Consider the following 21,972-nt stretch of genomic DNA (forward strand, 5'->3'; position numbering starts at 1 on the left):
AGTATTATTCCATAGATGTGTTGAACATTCCACAGTGGCACACAACCTGCCAAGTCTCTTAACCCACCTACATTCCAGATGCCTGCCTAAATTTAAGTACAGAGCAAGAGTGGACATAGAGTTCTTTTTCTGTATAGAGCCTTCTGTTCTGGTGTCAGGGATGTGTGGAAGCCATGACCAAGCTAACGCTTTGGTGGGTCAATCCAGAAGGGCATGTCCCGATGAAGACCTGTTAGCCGTGGGTTTTAATCACGCTCACCTGTGATGGTAGCAAGAATACGAGCACAGAAAGAGGCGGAGCGGGGAAGCCTCATGCTCCCTCTGCATCTGAGCAGGACAGGGTGGGAACCATGAACGTGAGGAATCGCAGTAGATCTGCAGAGAGTGTAACTGAGTGGGGTCTTCCAGCCTTGGTTTTTCTTCAGTACCTGGTAACTGGCCCTTGGGGATCAAGGGAATAATCCTAAATATAGTTTCTCTATTCCATACTATGGAATGTTCTGAGTCAATAACACCCTTTAAAAACATAGCTTTTCTCCTTTTGTTGTGTTGTCAATCAGGTTTAAGTTGGGGTTTATTTTTCTCCTCTCTCAACAACATTCCAATATTTGCTGATTCCCAATTTATTTGACTGGCATGTAGGGCTTTGGACTGACGAAAAGCTGTCCCATGAGTTCTTCATGATCAAAAATAGTCTCTTCTTTTTTGACAGATGTACTATATTTAACAAATGCAGAAGGCTCTTTCATGAGAGCATTACAAGAGCATTTAAAGAGTGAACCCTAAGGGATTAGTAAATGAGAACTGTTAAATAATCCAGTTCCAGAAATTTCATATTAAAATTTTTATATTGTAGTTTTTGTTGGACTAAAATGAATATAATGAAGTGTAAAGTCACCATAATGATAAAATTTATTTAGGAAGCCTAATATATTGTCACTTGCTTTTCTTATGTGTATTTAGTCAAGGCTCGGTGTTTGGGTTTTTGTTTGTTTGGTTTTTTCCTTCTTATTTCCAAAATATTGTTTGGAGAAATTTGGGGGTTAGAAGCTAAAGAATGCAAAATAAATTTGACTCTGCATTGTGTGTGTGAAATTATTAGTGACTTACATTTTCCAGGAGAAAACCAGAGGCTGAAAGGAATCCTCCTGTGCTATATCACAATAGCCGCGCTCGATCCATTGGTGCCTGTAACTGTGGAAGGAAACAAGCACCTCGAGATGATCCCTCTGATATCAAGGCAGCTAACTTTTATCAGGTAGGCTGGATTATTTTCTTGTTTCTTTTTTTTCCTTTTTTTTTCTGTTAACTATCAATTGAGTAAAATCATATTTTCAGGAGTAAAATATCTAGAAAAATAAATGTGACTGCTGTGTGATATGTAAACAAGGGAAAGTTCTTGACATGTACTTATTTGCTTACTCATTAATTGTTGATCTAAACTTATGTCCCCACCCCCCACCCCCAGCCCACTTCTTCCTTTATAGCTTCTGGAAGAAAAAGGTTATGGAAAATTGGATTGTATCAATGTCCCAATATTTGAACTAAGTACTCCAGATCCTGCACCTGCCAAAAATGAATCTTCTGCCACTCCAGATGCAGGAACTGACAAACTTAAAGAAAAAGAACCTCGGACCCAAGGAGAGAGCACAAGCCTGAGTTTAGCTTTGAGTTTAGGCCAATCCACAGATAGTTTAGATACCTATTTAGTTTATCCATAAGCAGGAGGAAATAATCCAGAAGTTCATGGTCAAAGAGAAGTAAAATCTGAGAAGAGACCAAACTTGGTTGATCGACAGGCATCCACAGTTGAGTATCGCCCAGACATGCTGCATTCAAACTGCCTAAAGATCTGCTACCCAAATTCTCAATCTGGTCTTTGGTTAAACTAGGCCTTGCTAAGTCTTTCAACTTTCACACAGATTTAGACCAACAGGGCTTCATTCCAGGAGCAAACTATTTTATGCTTTGGGACATTGTCATCAGGACCAGAGCCGAAGATGAAGGAGACTTAGACACAAATTCTTGGCCTGCTCCTGTGGGGAACTGCTCCTTGTGGTTTAGGGAATTGTAGCCCCGGCCGGCCATGAGCCTGACTTGCCCCCCACCCCCACCCTGGCTTGTCTTTAAGTCTCAACAAAAGACTGCGCAGGAGACATAACTGAAAGCCACTCAGGATTTAAAGAATGCTTATTATGCTTTAGAACTTGCCCTGCTTTTCTTATCTCTTAGTTAAGTGTAAACAATCTCTAGCAAGGAATGTATGAAACCTTGCACTAATGCCAGTGTGGCATCAAGATGTTTAATAGACTCTGACACAGACTGGTCACTGTGCCCTGTGTACTGGTACTTGTAATCTGCTATTGTCAACTGTAATCCAAGTGCCTAAAAGCTATTGATGATTCATAAATTTTGACCTTGTATCTCCCATGCATACCCTTCTCAATGAAAAGCATGAAAGACAGAGGTCTTGTGCTATTCTCCACTAGAGGGAACAGCCGCCTCCCTTATCCCCCAGACAAAATACAGTGTTCTGGATAGATTTGTTTCCCTGTGGTTGTGAGACCTCTGCTGGACAGAGTAGTTTCCATCCGAGCCTGGGCGTTTGAGGCAACTCTGCCTTAGGCTCCAAATAAAGCTATTCCTGGAAAGAGAAGTGCAGTTATAATGGGAAGAGGAGGATGAGGAGATGACACAGCTCGAGCATCTGTTGGCTTTGAATATGAAGACTCTCGAGGTCAGAGGTTTATATGCTCAGGGCCTGACAAAGTAGTGAAAGTACTAGGAAGTGGACCAAAGGAATCAGCTGTAAAAGCCCTGAATAGTGATATGCCCTTATATATGCTGTCATTGTCTCAGGGCAGAGGGCTAAAACCACATTATGCTCAACTTACGGGGCTTTTTGTTGTGGTTCCTGATGCTCCTTTGCAGATAATACTAATGCCTCAAGTAGGAAATTGGCCCGTTCTGTCTTCAGAGACAAAAATGCTGTTGCCAGTGTTTGGGTTACTTTTTTTCCTTAATTTTATTTATTGATTTTAGAGGAGGAGGAATGTTGATTTGTTGTTCCACTTATTTGTGTATTAATTGATTATTTGCTTCTTGTGTGTCCTGACCGGAGATCAAACCCGCAACCTTGGCGTATTGGGACAACACCCTAGCTGAGCTACCTGGCCAGGGCCTGATGCTTGTTTTGATTGTTTTTAAAAAGTACAGGATAATAGCAAAGTAATTATTTAATTGAGCAGGCCTTAATTTTAAGTACTTTTTATACCTAATATTCTTTTTCTTGAAAAATAAATTATGTGTTAATCAGTTCATGCCATCAATTCACATCAATTGGCTGAGACAGAACTTGAAGTTAAAATTTGTAGAAAAGCAGGGTAATATTTGAGCCTAAATAATGACGTATTAGATATGACTAAAATTAGGAGTGTGCCCATTACCTACTAACCTATTGTTTGTTTAGGCGTTTACCTTTCAGGTGTTTCTTATTGAAAAATGAAAAAAATAATTCTATTTTTCTGTTTTTCAGGTATAACCAGGCCCACCACCATGTCCAGTATTCTACCCAGGAAAGCAAGAAATCACTCTCCCGCCAGATGGCCTCTGGGTTTTGAGATTTCCTTGTGCATATGTGACAGAGAGAGAACCATGTTTGCCCCCAAAGGAAAATGTGCAGTTAATGAGTTACGGGGTGCTCCATGGGATTCTTAAAGCAGTAGCACAGTAAGTGTGTTCCAGCCAGTTCATTTCTAGACTTGAGCTGGTTTTTGTTTCTGGTGTATACGGAGTTATTGATTTGGTATGTGTATACAGTGTTTTCTTGAACCCACAGTGGGTTTTGTTTACAGAAGCTCAGTATTTGGACAATAATTGTTCTACTGTTCCGTGATAACATTGATATTTATTGTCAGTGGGGCTACAACTCTCTAATAAACATCGGTCATTCTAGAAAAGGACTTAAAATATATGGTTGATACCTCTGTTTTCTCTTGTGTCTGTTTCACTGTCCATAATAAAACATGTTTCTATCAAAACTAAATGTTGCATAATCATGTTGAGCCAAAACTTTGTTACTGCTAAAATTATGTTTTATCTGGGATTTTCCTTAAGATGCTGTTCCTGAAATTATCTTGAAACAAGCCCTGTTGTTTGGTTTACAGTTTTGTTACCTGAGTTAGATTCTTCTATATTTTTTACCATTTTATTCTTGGACTGCTGAAATACTTTATTTTAAATGAGTGCTATCTGAGTTAAATCTTTTCAGTCCAAAATATTACACACTTTGTTCTTTAAAAATTTCAATACTATGAAACAATTTTTAAGTGATACAGATCTTATTAATCAATGATAACTTTCACGAGCATCAACCTGGTAACACTGGTATATCACCAATTAGATAAATGTGCAAAATGAGTTAACATACCAAAGTTTTAGAGTAATTGTTTATATTTTCCTAAACACATTGATTCTGAAATGCTGGGCAAATAAAATTGGAAATTTTAGTCTTAAAATATATGAAACATAACATTCGCATAATATGTCTTACTAATAGTTTAAAGCAGTTATGTAAGTTTTGATTAATAAGTGCAAATTAACCCTGACTGGTGTGGCTCAGTGGATTGAGTGCCAGCCTGTGAACCAAAGGGTTGTCAAATCAATTCGCAGTCAGGGCATATGCCTTGGTTGCAGGCCAGGTGCACAGTTGGGGGTGTACGAGAGGCAACCACACTTTGATGTTACTCTCTCTTTCTTCCTCTCTTCCTCTCTCCCTAAAAATCAATCAATCAATTAATAAATAAAAATATTTTAAAAAAGTGCAAATTGGCAGTTATAAAAATAGTCATGATGTTATAAAGTACAGTATAGGGAATATAGTTTGGGGGGGGGGTCTCACTCTGAAGAATTCAGGTGAGAGACAACGTGTGTAGTGGAAATAGCAAGTTTATTTATGAAATACACTTGAGCACAAAGCTGCAAGTGGGCACCCAGCTAGTCTGAGTGTACTGCCCATTGGGGTTTTAGGGGTTTTCTGCTCGTAGCCAGTTTCTAGGTTTCCCCTCCTCCCATTTTCAGACCTTGGGATTAATATACAGTTTAAAAGCCTTTTCCAGATAGTGGAAATGATACAGAAAGAATTTCAAGGGCTCCCCTCCTGTGCTCTCATGTTTTTTTTCCTTGTGATTTCTGGAACACCTGGCAATCTTACTAGACCAGACTCAGAACTGCTGAGTTAATGGGTGAGACATGTCTCTCTCCCACTCCCTGCTTTGATTGGCTATCCTGCCAAACAGATCCCTAGAAAATAATTGATTTGATTAATTGCATCATTTTTGCATTTGTGGTATATGATATGTAATAAATTTTATTTATGTTTTAAAATTAACTGACCTCATCTGGGGCTCTTCAAATTCCTCCTCTCTGGTGGTTTGTGGATCACCTATGGATAGCACAACTCCCTGGGGACATGGTTCAAAATATGCAGATTCTGTTCTGCCAGCTCCAAACTGTGAGTTAATTGTGGGCTCTGGCTGAGAAATCTTCATTTGTAAAGGTAGTAAGTAATTCTTTCATCTGCTAAAGATTAAGAAAAGTTCCAAAGTATATACCATTTTCAGTTAACTTTCTTTTAAGTTCCTCAATCGTTTATTATTATTTCAAAGCAATTTTAATTATGCTATTAGAGTTGTCCCAATTTTTTCCCTTTGCCCCCCTCCACCTGGTACACCCCTTCCCTCAAGCAATCACCCCCGTTAGTGCATGTCCATAGGTCAGGCAATTATGTTCTTCGGCCTATCCATTTCTTTTAATATTCTTAACATCTCACTGTCTATTTTGTATCTACCAATTATGCTTCTTAATCCCTGCACCTTTTCCCCCATTCTCCCTCTTCCCCCTCCCTGCTGATAACCCTCCATATGAACCACATATCTATGATTCTATTCATGTTCTAGTTGCTTGCTTAGTTTGTTTTTGTTTTTCTCTTTTTAGATTCAGTTGTTGATAGTTGTGAGTTTGTTGTCATTTTACTGTTCATAGTTTTGATCTTTTTCTTAAATAAGCCCCTTTAACATTTTATATAATAAGGGCTTGGTGATGATGAACTCCTTTAACTTTACCTTCTCTGGGGAGCACTTTATCTGCCCTTCCATTCTAAATGATAGCTTTGCTGGATAGAGGAATCTTGGTTGTAAGCTCTTGCTTTTCATCACTTTGAATACCTCTTGCCAGTCCCTTCTTGACTGCAAAGTTTCTTTTGAGAAGGTAGCTGATAGTCTTATGGGAACTACTTTGTAGGGAACTCTCATCTTCTCTTTTGTTGCTTTTAAGATTCCCTCTTGATCTTTCACCTTTGGCATTTTAATTGTGATGTGTCTTGGTGTTGTCCCCTTTGGGTCCAACTTGTTTGGGACTCTCTATTGGCTGTTTATTTCTTCCTTATGTTCCAAATCATTGATGTGAATCCTGACTTCCTTCCCTTCACTGTTGGTCCCTGTAGGCTTTTCTTTATTTCACTTAGTGTAGCTTTCATTTCTTTCCTTATTTATTTGCCATGCTCAATGAATTCTCTGAGCATCCTTATCACCAGTGTTTTGAATTCTGCATCTGATAGGTTGGCTATCTTTGTTTCGCTTTGTTCTTTTCATGGAGTTTTGTTCTGTTTTTTCATTTGGGCCATATTTCTCTGTTTACTCAACTTGGCAGCCTCCCTGTGTTTTTTTCTGTGTATTAGGTAGAGCTGCTTTAATTCCCTGTCTTGGAGCACCTGTTACGTTGTAAGGGGCAGAGTGTTAGGTATTGACCAGGGCGGGGCAACCTGTTCCACTGCTTTGTGGTGTTGTATGTTGGGGAGGGGTCTGAGATGGAACAATGCTACTTGCTCAGCACTCGCCCTGTTTCCAGTCACTTCCCTCACTTTCCAAATATGACTGGTGCCCCTCTAGCTGTTGCCCTGGTGGTGGTTCCCTGAGCAGATGGGTTTGAGTGCTTTCTAGGACTGTGGCGGCCCTCTGAACAGACAGACATGGGTGGTTTCTTCTCCCGTGCACCCCCACAGCTAGAAGCTATGAGGCTTTATTTTCCCAGCGCTGGGAACCTGCGCTTCAGGGTCTGGCCTGGGGCTGGGATCACTCCCCAGGTGTGAGTGTGGGACCACTCGTTCCACCAGCCGCCACCACTGCCTTGCTGCTGCCTTGCCACTGCCACACCGTGTCCTCTTCACGCCACCTCCCCATTTCTGCCACTCCTACCCAGCTGGATGAATATTTACTCTTTAAATTCTTAGTTGTTAGACTTCCATACAGTTTGATTTTCTGGCAGTTCTGGTTGTTCTTTGTTTTGAGGTTAGTTGTGATCCTTCTTATGATTGTGCAAGGAGGTGAAGTGTGTCTACCTATGCCTCCATCTTGGCCGGACATGTGAGCTAACTTTTTATTAATCAAGAGATGAGAGAAGATTTCTCATACACACTAATCACTGGAGTTCAAAACCATTCCTGAGGGGTAGTTGGAGTCTATTAGTTTCCTCAAACTGCTATAACAAAGTACCATAAACTTGGCTTAAACAACAGAAATTTATCCTCTCACAGTTTTGGTGTATAGAAGTCCAAAATTGAAATGTTGCAGTCCAATGTTTGTGTCCCTCTCCCTCAAACTCATATGTTGAAACCTGACCACCCAATGCAATAGTATTATTTCTTTTGGCAAGTAATTAGGGTTAGATGAGATCATGAGTGTGAAGCTGACATTCACTTCCCTTTGAAGGCCTAGCAAACAATACTTAGGACTGTTAGCTGTGTATATACTGAGATTACAATTTGTGGTTGCGTTTACTTTAAAAGGCACACATGACATTTTATTTTTCTTAACGACATTCAGTCTACCTTGTATATACCTTGTCCTGTCTTTATATGAAATTAAGGATTCTACTTCCTTATGTTAATCTATGTCCCCTACATTTTTAGCAAAATGTTTTGCATGTAGCAGTAGCAGGTGCTCATCAAAGACTGGTTGGATAAATGATTGTTAGTAGGTGATAACTTGTAACAGATGAAGTTTTGATCATTCTTCTGTGAGTGCCATAATTCTAAATATTTTGTATTTGGGAAACTAAAACTTTATCTAATTAGATTTTATAGGCAATTCGACCAGTGAATGTTTTGAGTAGCAGACTTAGTATGCTTTGAGTTGCTATTTCATGTTGCTTGCCAGGCATTTTTGTTCATTGGATGTGGTGTTAAGTTGTTGGATGTCTACCTTTGTGAGACACAGTATTCCTCAAGATTAAGATAAAGGGATAACACACTTGGTGTTCTCAACTTTTAGAATATGTCCACTTGCCAAGTTGAGTAACAGTGCATGACAGCGAGTTGTCTAGGCTAAACACCAGTTTCATTAGTTTTTTGTTTTTGTTTTTTTGTGACGTGTACTTCCAGACAATAAAGGCTGGAAGAAGGCTGTCAGGTAAATGTGTGTATGTGTGTATGCTTTGTAAGTAAAAACATTCTAGGGCTGGTTTAAGATACTCCAAAAGCACATTAACAAATGTGGTTGGTGGATTGGAATCCTGCTGTAGTGTCAAGGCTAAAAGACTAATATCCTTTACTGGTACTTTATATTCATTCTATAGACTAGAATGATGGTTTAAGTACTAACATACTAAATTCCTAGTATAAGAAATAACTCATTCCTCTAGCCATCTATTGAGTACTTTGTAGCTAATATAGCTGTTGATGGTGCAAAGACATTGACTGACGTCACTAGCTTAATTTTCTAAAATTATAGATTTAAAAAGTCTTATTCACTGGAGATTAAGTGTTTTCCTTTTTTGGAGAAAACTTTAAATGGGTATGTAAAGTACTCCGATGACATTGTTGTATGGCTGCCAACTTGTTAGTACAAAATCAAAATCATCTTGCTTTGCATAAGGTAGAGGTACTTGGCTGAATAAGGCTTTTATTTATTTTTCTTGATAAAATTCAAAGTTATTTCAGCCTATAGGTTTTATGACCTATTTTTCCAGTACCCTGAGAAGGCTGGTCTGGAAAACCTATTTAGAATAGGTATTTAGTAAAGTACTGACAGTACCTTGAAATCAAACATTTGCTAATTAAAGAAAAATTAACTCATAGTTGAAATAGAATAGTTCTTTCATTTCACTTGTGTGAGCCTGCTGAGAATACTTATGTGGAATTTTGAATTTGGAACCTCTGATGGCTACAGAAACAAAAGCTCTGGTGTCGTCCTGGGCTTGAAGAAGCCTGTCTTCCTTCGAATTATGTGAGGAGGGGATTCCATACTGATGCTAAATTTTCAGAAACCTAATTCTAGCAAGAGAGTCATCGCTGCATGAGGCCAATCCTGGAATCAGTTTCCTTTAGAAACCAGTACTATGTGCTAGACACTGGGAATAAGATGCAGCTCTTCTCTCTTGGAGTTTATGGGCCAGACGTTGTGCCAGACAGTAATTTATAAAATAGAATATAAAAGGGGCTGTGAAGGAAGCAAATTGGGTGCTAGTTATAGTGTCTGAAGAAAATGGTTTAATGTGCCAGCTTTCACGCCGGAGTGTCTTCTCCACATGTGCGCACAGGGCTGGCCTCAATTGCTCACTATCAAAGCCCATCTGCAGAAATTTTGGAGTCGTCCCTGACTCAGTGGTAGCCCCCACCTAACAGAGTGGCAAGTGAAGAATCAGACGTGGGTTCTGAGAATTTCCAGGAAATGACAACATTTTAGAACTGTAAAGTGTGTCCCCTTCCCAGCCACCCACACTGATGTTCATTCTGTAGGTCAGCTACTTTTTAAAAAGCAGTGTAGCCAAAGGGCAGAAGAATGTCACTCAGATTTCAGCTTTAAGGGGGAGTTCAGGTTGCAGGAGCTTGACCAGCACTTGGGAATTTCCTGGGATGCCAGGCCCTGTGGCTTCCTTGGGAAGCTCTGCAGCAGGCACCTCTGCCCCCGCAACTTCCCACCCTCTTTACCACCCGCATCCACCGCCCCTGGCTGCTGGCGTCCGTGGCCGCCAGGTGTGCAGCCCAGTTCTGCCTCACTGTGAGGGGGAAGGGGAGGCCCGTCAGGAGGGAGCTGTCCTCTCTGCAGAAAAAAGGACCCCTTGGTCCCCAGTGATTCTGGAGAAAAAGGCTGGCTCTTCTGTAGTACTCTCACCCCAGACTAATATAACTGCCTAAAGGTTGGAACCTGAGGTGGGGGAGGGGTGCTTTCTTGCTAAGGGGCACGTGCATGATATGGCTGCCAACTGTGACACAGCTGCCAACTGTGACACGCTGCCAATTGTGACATGGCTGCCAATTGTAGGCTCCTGCTCAGTGCGTGCGCCTGTACCTCATTTGTCTGGGTCTCATTGCGCTGCCCCAGACACCCCCGCTCCCGACACCAGATCGCTCACTGTGCCCTGGGCCCCCAGGTCACTCACTGTGCCCCATCCCCTCCGGGTCACTCCTTGTGCCCCAGCTTTCCTGGGTTGCTCATTGTGTCACCCGGACCTCTGCTGGCATGTCCGGGCTGCACCTCTGGGCCCCACTGATTGTTGTACAATTGCAGCTGTTGTGGCTGCTGGCCGAAGCATCGCCAATGTATGATGCGAAGTTGACAACGGACAACTTCCTAGACAGAAAAACATTTTCAACACTTCAGGAGATCCTAACTCAGGAACCAAAAGCCCCTGAGATGAGAGAACCTCCTGAAGCTATGAAGGAGCAAGACAGCTCAGCTCTGCTCCAACGGCCTCTTTACCCGTGGAACAATGCAGACCCTTCCACAGGCCTGCAGAAGTTTCCAGCTCAGCCTCCCAAGTATAATAAACATATTAAGGTGACAGGTCGACCTTCGGACCCGGAGCTCACCGTAAAGCCAGAGGCTACTGTGGAGGCTGAATGTCTGACATCCCCACCGCTGGCCACAGCTCCTCCGAAACACCCTGAGGAGACACTTCCACATCCAGAGACTGTTCAGCCCCAGAAGCCATTCTGGCTCAACGGTCGACCACCAGACCTGAAGCTCACCATCAAGCCAGAAGCTACTCTGGAGGCTGAATATCTGACACCCCTGCAGCAGGCCACAGCTTCTCCGAAACACCCTGAGGCGACACTTTCACATCCAGAGACTGTTCAGCCCCAGAAGCCATTCTGGCTCAACGGTCGACCACTGGACCTGAAGCTCATCATCAAGCCAGAAGCTACTGTGGAGGCTGAACATCCGACACCCCTGCAGCAGGCCACAGCTCCTCTGAAACACCCTGAGGCTATACTTTCACATCCAGAGACTGTTCAGCCCCAGCAGCCAATCTGGCCTGAGGTAACAGGCCAACATTCGGACCTGGAACTCACGATAAAGCCAGAAGCTACTGTGGAGGCTGAACATCTGACACCCCTGCAGCTGACCACAGCTCCTCTGAAACACCCTGAGGCTATACTTCCACATCCAGAGACTGTTCAGCCCCAGAAGCCATTCTGGCCCAAGATAATAGGTCGATCTTTGGACCCGAAGCTCACCATAAACCCAGAAGTTACTGTGGAGGCTGAACATCCGACACCTCTGCAGCAGACCACAGCTCCTCCAAAACACCCTGAGGCTATACTTCCACATCCAGAGACTGTTCAGCCCCAGAAGCCAATCTGGCTCAACGGTCGACCACCGGACCCGAAGCTCACCATCAAGCCAGAAGCTACTCTGGAGGCTGAACGTCCGACACCCCTGCAGCAGGCCACAGCTCCTCCGAAACACCCTGAGGCTATACTTCCAATTCCAGAGACTGTTCAGCCCCAGAAGCCAATCTTGCCTGAGGTAACAGGCCTACATTTGAACCTGGACCTCACCATAAAGCTAGGAGCTACCGTGGAGGCTGAACATCCGACACCCCTGCAGCAGGCCACAGCTCCTCCGAAACACCCTGAGGCAACACTTTCACATCCAGAGACTGTTCAGCCACAGCAGCCAATCTGGCTCAACGGTCGACCACCGGACCCGAAGCTCACCATCAAGCCAGAAGCTACTGTGGAGGCTGAACATCCGACACCCCTGCAGCAGGCCACAGCTCCTCCGAAACACCCTGAGGCGATGCTTCCACATCCAGAGACTGTTCAGCCCCAGCAGCCAACCTGGTCTGAGATAACAGATCCCTCTTGGGACAAGCAGTTTATAAGGGCCCATCAAGCAGTGTCATCTGAGGCAGGGCTTCCAATGCCTGAACAGAATACCATCATCAATATATGTGAGCTCTGTTCCTGCCAAAATGAGACGCTGTCTTGTTCTGGCCTCGGCCCAACGCAGAAGCTCCACAGAGTGCCTGTGCCAGACCCCGACACGTACAATGACACCTTCACCACCTTGTAAGAATTGCCTTTCATCCTTTGTTCTCCGCAACCTGCCTGACCTGCCAGCCTTCTCCTCCTGGTCTCCCTGGGCCGTCCTCATCTTCTCAAACCCACACTGACTACTTCCTGCTTTTATATTTTGTTTGTCATCTAGTCCTTATCTTCATTCCCCTTCTTACTATTGTTTCCTCCTACGTATTTTTCCTTAGTGATTTTTCTTTAGCCCCATCACTTCATATCTTAACCCTCTACTCTCCGCCCACTTTTACGCCATCCTCTTTACAGCTTCGTGGCCCTCTCCGAATCTCATTGGTGGTGATACAACAAATTGGATAAGAGAAGAGATTCTAGAGCCAGAGTGCCCGAGTTTGAATGCAGTTATGCCATATATTAGTGTTTGGATTCAACTTCATCATCCGTAGAGTCAAGATTATGATAGTTATCATCTCTTAGGATTGTTGTGAGATTTAGATGAGTTCACTTATGTCAGTGCCTATCATATATGCAGTTATACCCAGAACTCACATTTGCCACCTGGCTTCTAAATATATCACCCATTCTGTGTCCAGCCAGGGCTAAGTACTATGGGAGCCACAGAAGTATGACATTGTCTATGAAACATGACAATGACAGGTGGGAAGAAAGGGAATATGACTAAAAAGGGAGATGATATATAGTTAAGTACTAAAAAAGATACAGGCCAGAGGTGGTATAATTCAGCAGAATCTGTAGTCACTGGCCTATGGAAGTCGGAAGACTGCATGGCTAAGCTATAACTTTAACTGGGACTTAAAGGTGCCTGTGGTTTGTTACATAGAGGAAAAATAATGAGTACAGTCTTGGCAGCAGCATGGCTGCAGGAACGATCAGGACTTATCAGGCTAGTCTTGCTGTCAAGAATTGGTTTAGGAAGCGGTGAAAAATATGCTTATGAAAAACTTTGGCTCTAGGAGTTTGGAAATTGCACTGAGACTGGGAGAGCCCCTGAATGTTTTCAAGTGAGAGAGACAGGTGGTAAAAATAAGAGGGTTATTTTAAATTCCATATGTAGAGTGATCTCAAGAGGAAAGTTTGATTTAGGGAGACCAGTAGAATACTTGAGCAAAATCTAGCAGTAAAGCGAGAAGAGTGGTTGTGATAGGAGGAGAAAGAACATCCTGGGAACAGTGTAAAGAAAAACCGACAGGCTGTAGTAACTGGCTGGAGTTGGGGAATGGGATGTACAGGAAAGATAAAAATCAAATACGACCCTGTAAAGTTTCTGTCCTGGGTGATGAGGAGAACCACAGTGGTGTACGAGGTGGACAAAGAGCAGTTGGAGAGGAGAGCCAGAATGAAGGAGACAAGTTCAGACTGGGCAGTTTTTATTGGGGAGCCGAAAGCAACCAGAAGGATTCTAGTTGGGTGGAAGTGTCCACTGTGCAGAGGGACAGACAGGGACCCGTTTGACTTTTCTCACCTTCCTGGGAAACGTGCATATAAACTGGATAGGTAAGTTGTCACTGAGGGACAAGGACAAAGCTAAAGGTGAAGATTCAAAGTCACCCAGAGTTAGTGGTTGAGACTGAACCTTGGGAATTTCACAGCTTCTATTAAACACTTGTAATTCATGGGTACAGCCTCCCTGTGTTGTTGGTGTTGGTGTTAAAGTCACAGAAGCACACAGGACAAATGTGAAAATCCCACACAGCACTTTCCGCCACTCCTGTTACCACTTTGGCATGTGTCTGTTCTTGCAATCTCTCTCTTTCTTCTTTTCTTTTTCTTTTGCAATTTCCCCCCTAAAGAGGTAATACTTTACTCCTTGCTCAGTGATTTGTGCTTTTCCTTGTCAAATATGTCTGTGAGATCTTTCCATATCAGTCCTTCTCATTTGTAATTGCCCTTATCTTTCTAACACCTGGAAAGATTCCCACAGAGGGCACTGACCCAAAGTTTTGCTGTGGCCTGGCTGACACAAGGTTTCTTTATGTTAATTGGCTGATAATGATAAGTTTTTCTGTTGAATTATTATTTTTGCATTGGTTTGTACAAGGAGTCATTTTAGACACAGGTGGTTTGGGAGAAAATGCATTCAAAGTAATTAACTGGCATTACCTAGCCTAGATAATAAATTGAGGTTCTGAGGAGATGCCTCATGGTTTGTGCCAGGGGCCCCACATTATGTCTTTATTAATTTGTGCAGACTGGGAGAGCTGATAGCTGTGGAAATTAGAAAGCTGGTATTTTCTGCATTTGATTAATCCCCACAAGCTTGCCATGACTGTTTTAATTACTGTTTGTTCTTTTCCTGCCTATTTAAAGATATTAACTGTGTTTCTTTGCAGCAATTTAAAAGGCAACTCTATTTCTCACCTTGATAAGTATTCATGGAGGTTCTTCCATACAACTGAGAAACTGTGAGTATATTCTCTCCAAAAATGAATACAAACAAACAAACCTGACTGCACTGTAAGATCCTTCTTAGTCCCCAATTTTGAGGTCAGTAGCTCTGAGAAAAGGTATTCACCTCCATATCATAAATCAACCTCTATTGATTCCAAGTCTGTGTTTATTTTAAAAATTAAATTGGCAGGCCCTCTTTAAAATGAATCAATTTAACCTTATTCTTCACTGTAACAAGTAATACATGTTTATATTCTCAGTATATAAAAATGAAATACAGGTATAGTGAAACCTTCGCTGCCGCCCTCGTCCCCCACCCTTAAGGTGAGGCTGTTCTGAGCTGTTTACTGTGTGCCCTTGCAGACCTTTCCCCGTGCCTTTGCCTACATACTGATAGCACAATAGGCATGTTGTATGATTTTCATTTTTTTTTTTCTTTTTACATAAACGGTAACAACTTGGTCCTTCCACCTCTTGCTATGTCTTAGATTTGTTTCCTTCCTGGTTAACCAATTCATTTAAACTCCTGCATAATATTCTACAGGATGGGTGTGTTACAGTTAAAAATACCCCTATTGATGGATGTTTAGATTACGTCTAGTTTTCCTGTTGCACGTATTGCTGCAATGAACATTCTTGTACATGCATCTTTGTGAACATGGACAGGCTTTCTGCAGAATAGATATTTAGAAATGAAATTGTTGGGGTGAAGACTATACTGATATAACATTTTAACTGCCCTCAAAGAAGTTGTGCCAACTTATGCTCCAGTCAGTAGTAGGCCACGACAGCATTCATTTCCAGCACTGATAGTCTCCATTTTTTGGCTGATGCAATGAGTGAATAAAAGGGGTCCCATCTGAATTTGAATTTTTCTGATTACTTGTAAATTTAACTGAAGAGTATCATGCGTAGTGAAATAAGCCAGGTGGTGAAAGAAGAATACCATATTATCTCACTTCATACAGGAACCTAATGAGAAAACAAACCAATGAGCAAAGTAGAACCAGAGACATGGAAACAAGGAACAGGCTGACAGTGACCAGAGGAGAGGCGAGAGGGGGAAAAGGGGGGAAAGAAGGGGAAGGGTCTAGTGAAGAAACTAGTGTAAATGACCCATGGACATGGACAACATGGAGGGGGTTGGCTGTGGGAGAGGGCTGGGGGTGGGCAGGGCAGGGGAGAGCAGTGGGGGGGGGGGAATGGGGACAATTGTAAGAGAACAACAATTTTAAGAAATCTTTAAATATTGAACATTTATATTTCTTCTCTGATTTTGCCCTGTCCTTTTTTGCCTATTTTTCTTTTATCTTTTTAAAATCAATTTGTATAAAAGTCAGTTTAGGTATACAAGTAGTTTGGGAAAAATATTTACATTCAAAGTAATTAACTGGCATTTTTTATGACAAATTTGTGTGTCATATTATTAGTTCAACTCGAATAGATGTCATAAACGACCTCTGAGTTAATAATAAGAGACCTACTAGCCATAGTAATCTAAAAATAGGGTTTATGATCACCCTCTAAGATATCTTATTGGTAACGAAAAATGCTAGAACCAGGCAGGTGTTTTTTTTTTTAACTTATGAATTTCTTTGAAATTATAGATAGTTTATATTTTTCATGATAGAGTCTGAATTGGAAATTTTATTTCCCAAACTTGTAAGAAAAACGGAAGTCATTTAGCACAAGAAATAAATAAGATTGGTTTTCTTTAAGGAGTAGAGAGAACGGGGTAGTCTGAAAGATGGTGTAGGAGAAAAAACTTTGGATTGTGTAACTATATACCTTTGGGATTTTGAGCCATGAGAAATATACATTACACATTTTTTAAGGTAAAAATTAGACATTACTTTAAAAAAAAATGTGTTTGGGATCTTATAGACAATAGCATGAATCTGGGAAGTGTTGAAGATTTCTAAGTCAGCTTGAGATTTCTACCTTATGCGGGAGAGGTCTCTAACGTAGGGTCAATAGGCTCCCCAGAGCAGGATTTCTTCAACTTTTTGTTTTTTCCTTTAGTCTCTTTGGTGATTGGCAGAAGCCTCTGTTCTTGGGGACTATGTTTTTAAATGAAATAGAAAAACAATAAAAAATAAATTTAAAAAATATATAAGAAAATAAAGGAAAACTATTACTGAAAAAAAGTTTTCAAATATTTTTTAAAGCTATTGATATAGTAATAGATCTGCTTCTCTTAACATACTAAGAAACGAGCTATAGTGGTAGATCTAATAACTGGTTATAACTTCTAAGTAGTGATGTGAATGACATCTGCAACAAATATGTGATTTGAAAATACGCATACAGTTTTAAGTGATTTAGGGAGGTACAATTTTTTCCAATGTTTTACATTTATGAAAAGGTTTACTATAAACATTGTTGGACATGGCAGTTTTTTTGCTTTTTCTTTCTGGACCATTTCTATGGAAATATGAAAGCGTGAGGTGAGAAAGGGAGGTGAGAAAACAATGAATCAGAGCATCACCCCTGACCATTCCCGCTGCATACACATTCTGGCCATCACTGCTGTTCCTTATAATGTGGTGAATTTCAAGTTGAGGCCAGGGTCTTTGATGCCTTTTTAGGACTCCAAGACTTGTTTGTTGGAATTAAAGTCTTTGTGTTTTTATTTTCATGTTTGTTTGTTTTTAAAGGTAACTATATCTGTGTCATCTGAACTACCTTATAACTGAGAACAGTCCCTGATCTTAGTTGTTGAGTTTCTGGGCCGTAATATTTTGCCATATGCTATGAGTAAAGAATTAAGCTTTGGGGTAGAATGATGCTACAAGATGCGGTTATAAAAATATGTGGCCAACAGACATTGAGCGAAAGCAGAATGTTTCAAACGCTGAACTTGATGGAAATGGCTTCACAAGGCAACACAGCACCTCCTCCAATCCCCAAGGCTCCTGAAGGGGGCACCACCTAATGTCATGTGCAAGGAGCGCGGAGTCTCCTGCAAGAGACACCCACGTTGACGTTTGGCAGAGCTGCTTCCGTACTGGCTCTCTACCACTCCCTCGCTCCGTTCTTGGAGGCACTGGCCCTGTGCCTTTCTGCTCCTCACATGTAGGAAATGAGTGAAACTCCCCTCACTCCCCACCCCTAACCCCAAGCATGTCCCTCGTCGTTACTGAGAGACTAGATAAAGCAAAGGCCTTCACATTCCTTGGGCAGACCAGGTGTCAGGCTTGTCTGTGGCTCATTCCTGTTCCCTTCCTCTTTCATTATGGAGAATTCTGGCCAGATCGCTCAGTTTTCTAATTTATTCAACTGTCATTTCTGCTGCGCATATACTGAGCATTGTTTTTATGAATGACAACACTCCATTTGTATAAGGCTGAGTTCATTCTTTTCAGTGGATGTGCTGGCTGCTTACAGCTCTCTGAGGATATTAATTGTGCTATCCTGAAGTCCTCTTGTGCTTCCTCCGTTAACTCCGTATCATTGGCTATAAACTCTTATGTTTGCTTTCGTTTTCTGTCCAGGCTTCTCCATATATATTTCTGTGTCGTAAATAATTGTAGTTATTTTGCCTTTTGATCCAGAAATAACCTTTTTATTTTTCAGAATCTTGAGTAACAATAAGTTAAAAGAAATTCATAAGGACTCATTTCAACGTCTTTTGTTCCTCAAGTCTTTGTAAGTTAATTGTTTTTATTTATAATTTTTTAGTTATATTATCTATAAGATACATAGGGGTTCAGATTAGATAATCTTTACAATTTCTCCCAGCAATAAAATGCTACAATTCTGTAAGTGTGGATAGGGCTTCCAGCCTATCTTGAGCATTTATTATCCTCAATGCATTTTCAATTTTTTAATCATATAAACAAGATATAGGTAGGAAATTGTCTCCAGTTATAGAGGAAAAGTGGTAATAATGTCTGAGTACTTATACACACCCATATGAACCTTGTTATATAAGTATTCATATATCATCTGCCTGTATTTACATTTAATTTAGGGCCCATGGATCAAATAGAGCCTATGGTATGTTTCCATACAGCCCATAAGTTAAGAATACTTTTTACACTTTTAAAGGGCTGTAAACAAAAAAAAGGAAAGAAAGAAGCGAAGAAGAATATGCGAGACAGACTGTCTGTGGCCTGCAAGGCCTAAAATATTTACTGTCTGCCTTTACAGAAAAGGTTTTAAAATGTTAATTTAGTAAAATGAGAAGCATTCAGGTTAACCTCAAATTGTCTCCTAAAGGACAAGAAAATATGGAACACTTACATTAATTTGAATGCTATTAACCCAGAAATTTTCAATAATTTAATCTAAATTAGATTAACATTTACATATCAAATGTTTAACTAAGTAGATGAACTATGTAAACAATATTGTTATGAACATGTTAAGTTACCAGGAGAGCAGATTTGGTGTTCAGGATTTTAATGTTTAAAATGATGGTTAAGTGGTATACTTAGAAATGTCTACACCAAATAAGCTTATGAGAAATGCCTCTAACTTCACTAATTACAAAATAAAGATCTCTCCAGCCTCCTGGCCAAGGAAGAAACGCTTGCCTAGTGATTCCATTTACTTAGAGATAAAGGAGATGTCCTTTGCTATAAGAACTCAATTCTTATTGTTTGTCCATGGCATTCAGAGATGTGTATGTCATTAATTTTTTGAAGCTAATTAATGATGCTTTTTAGCAAATAGATGCTTTTTGAAAATATAGAAGGCTTAAGGGAAGTGGGTAGAAAGAGCCTCATGAGGCACTAAAAATAGTCCTTTGAATTATGAAACTTTTCAAGTCTCAGGGCATAAGCACTTTTGAATTGGTCTTCTGGGGTATCTCGCCATCTGGGTTCCAAACCTTACAAACAGGAGGAAGACAAATGAGGTAACTAACTGCTCAATCGATTAGGTCATTCATCCTTTCTGCTGTGAAATACTTTGTAAGCTAATTATTCCATGCCGGCCTAAGTATTCCCATTCATTAAAAAAGGCCAACCAACAAACAAGCTAAAAAAGAATATGCCAAGCACTGTCGCTAGTATTGTAGGCGCAAATATGGGTAAGACATGGCTTCTGCCCTCTGGTAACTCATGATCTCACAGGGAAAATGAACATGCAAGCTCATACCACAATGCACTAGTACTAAACAGAAGACAGTGCTGCAGAGGCACATAGAGGGAGCCATAAAATAATAAAACCACATTTCCTTTACAACACTTATTTTTCTCCCTCTACTCCCCAGCTATTTGTTTATTTTATAAATATTTGAGTTTACATATGTTCATGTGCCACTTTTAAACATGGTAGACAGTGCAGGTGAGCAAGACCTCATCCATCCTTTCAAGGAGTTTATGCTCAGAGGAAATAGGATGCAAGAATAACTGTATCAAAAAGAAGAAATGGAGATGGGCAATGAGAAATATGAATTGGTTTTGGAACACAGCAGAGGGAAAAGACACTTCAAGTTGGATCAGCAAAGATGTTACTAGAGCAATGCTGTTTGAAGACGACCTTGAAGGGCCCTTAGGGATCATCACACAGACATCTTGGATGGAATAATCTTGCAAAAGGAGCGTGGGGAAAGGCAAAATACAGTAAAAATACCTTGAGTGCCTGTGGAGTACAGCTAGGAAGAACAGAATATTAGAGCCAGATCTTCTAGGGCTTTGAAGGCCAAGCCAAGGATAACATGCCAGGCTACCATGTTATCACACCTGTGCTGTAGGGCAAACTTTCGCCTGCAACAGAATCACTTGAAGAGCCCGTTAAAACTCAAGCTCCACCCCCACAGTTACTGATTCAGTCGGTCCAGAGTAGGGCTGGGAATCTGCATCTTCAATAAGTTCCCAAGTGATGCTGGCCGGTACTGGAGAACCACTTCCAGAGTGTTAATGTGCAGGATGGATTAGAAAGGGAGAGACTAGAAATGGAAACACCAGTGAGAAGACAGTTATACTCATCTAGGTGAATAGTGAGGGACTAAGCTGGAATCAATGGAAATAAGAGGAACTCTAGACAAGAATGGGTGTTTTCAAATAAAAATCCAGTACCATTTTGGTTTTTTGTTTTCCCACCACTGTACAACTGAAGCAATTAAATTCATGGGTTATTAAAGCCATGTAAAATAAAAAACGAATTTCTGCTAAAACAATAGAAGTATCGTTCTGAATTAGTTCAAAGTTCTGAATTTTAAAAAGTAGCAACTTTCTTTTTAGTTATGTGAAAAGAGATCTTTTATTTCTTCTGGTATTGAATTGGCCTAGAAAAACAGAACTAAGCCAGGAAGGTGTGTAAGTGTGAGGCTATTTCTTTTTCATACTAGAAATTTGTAATTAAATATAAAGATAAAAGCTTTCAGCTTATAATTTAAGTTTGATGAGGCCACGAAATGTCATCTAATCAATTCTTCTCTCAGAAAAGATTATCTTCAAAATTTATCAAGATCTATAGTTGTATATTTTCTTTATAAAGATCATGAGGGTGAGATTGTTCAGGGAGGGGAGGGCAGGTTTACGAGCTCTGGAAGGTTCAAATCCCAATTCCTAAGGTTCAGAGTTTAGACTAAAGCTACGTATTCAATATTATCATTCCAACCTCTACCAATTATTTCTACTATTTAGGTATCTAATAGCTAATTCAGGCAATATCTCTCCTTTACTTTTTTCTAGAGATTTATCTGGCAATAATATAAACTTTATTGGGAAGAAATGTTTTGAAGAAATGCCTTTTCTGGAAGTTCTGTAAGTTATAACTATAACTTCATTATGTCTAGAATTTTTATAAAACTTAATTGTAAATCTCTTTGTTATTTCTTTTGAAGTGAGATTAAAATTGTATTAGTAGAAAGCTACTAAAGTTATGTAGCAAGTCGTTTTTGTCTCTAGCCCAGACTAGTGTGAGAATTATCTCACAGATCGGAATGACGCATTCTACAGCAGTGATTCTCAGCCAAGGCGGTTTTGCACCCAGGTGACACTTGGCAATATCCAAAGGCATTCTTAGTTGCCAGGATTGTAGATATGCTACTGGCATGTAGTGGGCAGAGGGCGGAGTTGTTCAACATCCTACAGCGCACAGGACAGCCCCTGTAACAAAGAATTATCTAGCCCAAAATGTTAAGTTATGTAACCCTGTGCTAGAGAAATAAAGACCACTTAATGCAAGTTTTTTTCAAGTACTTACTGTTTTGTATCTAATGCACTGCATGTGTACACATGAAAGCCTAGCTCATACGAGATATCTCCCACAGTGAGATTTATTTAATGTATAGAGGG

General features: G+C 40.7%; 1 long non-coding RNA gene across 1 annotated transcript; it reads left to right on the plus strand.

Moving 5' to 3' along the window:
* Positions 1–1,123: 1,123 nt before the first annotated feature.
* LOC149998160 (uncharacterized) lies at positions 1,124–21,433 on the plus strand. The gene is made up of 5 exons (XR_016514030.1): positions 1,124–1,258; positions 3,536–3,729; positions 14,665–14,736; positions 18,299–18,370; positions 21,367–21,433. It is a non-coding gene; the product is annotated as an uncharacterized LOC149998160 (long non-coding RNA).
* The last annotated feature ends 539 nt before the right edge of the window (positions 21,434–21,972 follow it).

The sequence above is a fragment of the Furipterus horrens genome, unplaced genomic scaffold, assembly GCF_987537825.1.
Source record: "Furipterus horrens unplaced genomic scaffold, mFurHor1.1.pri manual_scaffold_11, whole genome shotgun sequence".
Taxonomy (NCBI): Eukaryota; Metazoa; Chordata; class Mammalia; order Chiroptera; family Furipteridae; genus Furipterus; species Furipterus horrens.